This window comes from Macrobrachium nipponense, chromosome 29 (genome assembly GCF_015104395.2).
Source record: "Macrobrachium nipponense isolate FS-2020 chromosome 29, ASM1510439v2, whole genome shotgun sequence".
In the NCBI taxonomy this organism is placed as follows: Eukaryota; Metazoa; Arthropoda; class Malacostraca; order Decapoda; family Palaemonidae; genus Macrobrachium; species Macrobrachium nipponense.
In genome coordinates, this window is record NC_061092.1 from 43,985,264 (window position 1) to 43,990,263 (window position 5,000).

Here is a 5,000-nt window from a genome sequence, read left to right on the forward strand (position 1 = left end):
CGCATCTTTCACCCCATTAAGCCAGCACTTTCTAGGTCTCTCTCTCTCTCTCTCTCTCTCTCTCTTTCGAATTATAATTTAGTTTTACACATTATTCGTTCACCATTCTCGCCAGGAGACCAGACCACCTCAAAATACCCTGATTTTTCACTCTTTTTACTGATAAGTCCAGATCAGCTCATGCATACTAAATCTGCCGAGTTATGGTGCATTTAATCTAATCAATAAGTTTCCCTTTTCATTTTTTTTTCTTTTCGTCTCTCTCTCTCTCTCTCTCTCTCTCTCTCTCTCTCTCTCTCTCTCTCTCTCTCTCTCTCTCTCTATATATATATATATATATATATATATATATATATATATATATATATATATATATATGTATATATATATATATATATATATACATAAATATGTATATATCTGTATAATATATATATATATATATATTATATATATATATATATATACATACGACTGTGTGAATACATAACCCGTGCCATACATTAATCATGTGTATGGACAGCTAAGTGTAACGTATTGGAAATGCATGTAAACGTGATTTGCCAGCCACATCCTGAGCGCACAGACTGCTACCAACTTATCCTGATAATGCCCAACAATCATCCAATTTGAAGCGTAATTCTCGAACGGCACACAGCATTTATGCCCTCAAAATCCGAATCTGTAATAACGACTTTTTTACGGGCGCAGTCTGTATCGAGCGAATTGTCGAGAGGAATCGACGGTTCTCCGTTAATGACTCACGCGATAAGTTTTATGTAGTCTACTTCCACCATCCACAATATGGAGGCACTTTTGGTTGCATTATACGAGAGTATATGCATACTGTAAAGTTTACCACTAAATAGGTGCTGTTAGGATACTCTTCGTTTTGTAAGATCATTCAGATTCCATAAAATATACTATTAATGTACAAGCATCTATGGAATGCTGTGCAGCTTTTAAATAACTATACTTGGTCCTATAATTGCATGCAGGTAGAAAATGTTTTCCTTATAATGCCCCAGAAAATATATAATACCCCATGGGAGACCAGATTAATAAGAACATCTAGAGTCATTATATTTATCCATTATACGCAAGCATAATCGTTACCTTCCCATCATCCAATTACGATAGAACCTCAAATTTAATATACAAAGGCTTATGATACACAGTCTTTACTTTAAAATTATAATAAGGTAAGATTCACTTTATTATATATGACTTGACTAAAACATCGGGAATCATGAATCTTTTTAAAGTGTACTGTAATGTACGTGCGTAAGTAATTCATACTTGACCAGGCTTAAGCTAGAATCTTTCCTTTACATTGGCTCCTATTAAACATCTTGACTCGGGGTAGGCCCTCCACTTTGTACTGCCTATCTTTACCGACCTAGACTCTAGATAGGTTCATTACAGACGTTCATTACAGACGCAATATTGATTATTGGTCATTATCCACACTCAAGACAGATTATTACTTTCATTAGATATACCTTCAAATATGAAAACTCTAGATGGGGATTTTGATTTATAATCTGTCTGTAACCATACAAGACCAAGAAAGGTCCTTTACTTGATCAAGTCTGTCTTGAACCACCCAGGCGAAGGATAGGCTCCTCACACGTGTCCATGCCGGTGTGAAAAATGCACGATCTACGTACTTCTAGATGAGTTGACGCATTAATGAAGTCGTTTGGACACGCGAGTCTAACACATTCGAGAGCTCAGAAATATTCGCAATGCCATGTTCTCATATCCTCAATGAACTCATGCATTAATGAAGACGTCTAGCCCGATGGACACACGAAACCTTTTAAAATGATAAAACTCTTCCGTATTCGCACGCAGAGACGAATTAAAAGCCCTGTTGAAGCCACTGTCATGATGTCACTTACGTCAATTTCATAATCATTCCCCGAGACATTTCTGTTAAAAATTATGATATGAATGACGAGGGAGGGTCGTGTTTACTTTAATGAAGTTTTCGGAATGCCGGCAACTACTGGCCGCGTTCATTTGGTGGCCCAAGAGCCTGGTCTAGTCTGCGCAATGTTTCGGATTGCTTGAACGATGCCGCGTGGTACACACGAAAATGTTCTACGAACACCGTATCGTAAAAATATAATACTTAAGTTAAATATACCTACTATGAGATTCAGGGCCTCTGTAACACGGTTTTTTCGCAATAACTTTTTTATCTATGCATTTCATAAATATAACACTTATTCAGAATACATATTATATCAACACATAAATTTTGAGTCTATTCTGCACTACGTAGGTTGAATAAATTTGGTACTTATAATGTAAAAGTGACCTTTTTTGAAGACGGGCCAACTTACTCAGAGAAAAGGTTTCGAACGCACTCGTTACGTAACTTATGACATCATTTCTTCCCTGTTTCTCGATGGATGATTGGCTATACGTAACGAAGGCTAAACCTCTGGCAACAATGACATACAAATTTAAATACAAGCAAAGCAGTACACCTTTATGAACTCTGGAACCTCCCCACTGATAATTGTCATAATGAACAAACCAACAAAATATGTTAATAAATACAAAAACACTTCGATTATTAGTCTAATTCCCAAAATAAGTTTCCAAAGAAATTACAGTCTACTTTATAGGTCACAATCAGATTGACAAGATGTAGGGAATAGTTGGTAATTACCAAAAACATAGTAGACAAGCTTGATTTGATAACTGTTAAATCCTATGTCAAGCAATTTTATTTATTGGCTATCTACCTATTTAATGAAAAAAAATAGCCGGTACCGTATATTGGCTTTAAACCTTCACCAAAAATTATCGTCAGAATGGTGACTTCATGAGGCTCCACCCACTTTCGCCTCGTTATAATTCAGGATAACACTGAAGGCTACCATGGTCATTGTTGGATTAGAAAATTTAACTTCTGGCTATAAAAACTAATTTCTCGAGTAGTTGTAAGAAGTGCTGAATGATCCTCAAGGATCCCAGCAGTTGGTCTAAACGTTTAATTCATGTATATTACTGCTATACTGTTGCGGCACTACTGCTACAGTAGTATTACTACGCTAGCACTGATACCCCATCCACATCTATGTATCGTTCCGCCATTCATAAAGTATTTGGGTTTCAGAGCCGATGGCATTTCTGTCTGGTGGATGGGCGGGGCAACATTTAGTCAAGAGGTGTTTGTTTACCTTGCTTACGTAATGAATGTTTTTCGACTCTTGGCTCGTAATCATTGGCCGTGGCGTCGGCTAGTTGATTTTTACTCTATAAAAATCAAAACCAACGGGTTAAGGTTATTGATAATGCTGACAAAATTTGTGTGTGGTTGTAAAATATACAAATGTCAACTTTCAGCTACATCCGATGCTTTGACAAGGAGCAAAGTCCAAAAAACCGTGTTACAGAGACCCTGAATCTCATAGTAATTCCATAACAAATGACTTGTATTTACACGCCGTAAGAAGCCTGTTCGACAGACAAATTTCGCGAACAAGCATCGTAAAATTTGTAACGACCTATCCAAGGAAAAGATCAATTTTCTGTACAGCTTGTCTGTTGACATTGAATTATACTGCAGATTATTTTGACGGTGAGAAGATCTGTGCAATTTTGACATATTTAGCGAACATACATGGTAAAAATGGTACCAAAGTCATTTCTTGTGAAATGAGAAAAGCATTTTAAGACACCTAAACGATCCTAGTTACTAAACAACAATGTGTAAATTAAATGCTATAAAGTTATCATGGAAGTTAAATGAGCAAAATAGGCCAATTTTCAATATTAAATTTACAAGAGTCAATTCTCATTATTATATTTACAAAAGAGTCAATTCCCAATATTATTAGATGTACAAAAGAGGTAATTCCTAATATTAAATGTACAAAAGAGACCAATCCACAAAAATTAAATATACAAAAGAGTCAATTCCCATAAAGCTTTTTCTGCTCAATTACGAGCTGACTGGTTAAGGCAATAGCGAGCCATTCCCATTCCATTTGAAGCTGTTTCCTTAAGAGGTCAAGATCAATTTCCTTTAACTAATAATACATTTTCTTTGGTCCACGTACCTACGTCTCACAACTACCAACTAGTATATGTCGTGTTGGTAAAAAAGTTTTCCAGATACTGTAAACCAAACTGCTTTTAATCTATTTTATGTTCGTTCCATCAGCCTTAAGATAAGAGGAAGAATGTAACGTTTATTTCTTACGGGTACTTTTAAATTTAAATCCTTTCACGGGTCGCAAGAACGAAGCTATTCTTCAAATAGAAGTTTTCCGTTGAAACTTTATTTCTTTATTATCTTTTAGCAATAACTAAAAGTGCGTACTCTTCCAATTATAAAGAGAACTAACCTAATCACTATTTGCACGCCAACGTTTTCTGACAATTGTTGTAAGCTCAGTAGTCAGTATTTTCAGAGCCAACTACCTTTAAAACGACAAAGTTTTCCAGTAGTTTCTTATAGCATCATTCAACTATTTCCGGCGAGTGGTTCATGACGTCTTTTCTTGTTATATTCCCTGACCAAGCACTTTCAAGCCTGCCTTCTCGACTAACTGAACGCAACCGAAGACCGTCTGAGCCGGAGCAAGTCGATGAAGAGAGGTTTTAGATTTATACCTTAATAACGAAAGGACTGCGTTTGCCCCCAACCCATTCCTTAAACCCCCTCCTTCCCCCAAGTCCCTATCCTCTGTACCCCTTCCGGCCCCGCCCCCTCCGCAAACCGAAACAAACTTGCATATTAGAAACTCTCTAGACACCTCGTATGTGACAGCGGCGCCTTGAATTTATCGTCTGCACATCCCACTAATATAGTGTAGGTGCGGGACGGTTTAATTAGCGGCCCTCACGCAGAGCCCGATGTTGGTGTGAATGTGTGTGTGTGTGTGTTTGTGCGCGCGCGCTCTGTTTACACGTGCGCGAGCGCGCGCGTTCCAGTTCCTTTTTCATATTCCAGCCATTTGTATCCATTGCTCTGGAGC

The 5,000-nt window shown here is 37.3% G+C and overlaps 1 protein-coding gene across 1 annotated transcript in view; it reads left to right on the plus strand.

The window, feature by feature from the left end:
* The window catches only part of LOC135206253 (uncharacterized), a 324,293-nt gene that overhangs the window by 233,148 nt on the left and 86,145 nt on the right, over positions 1-5,000 (plus strand). The window lies entirely within an intron of this gene.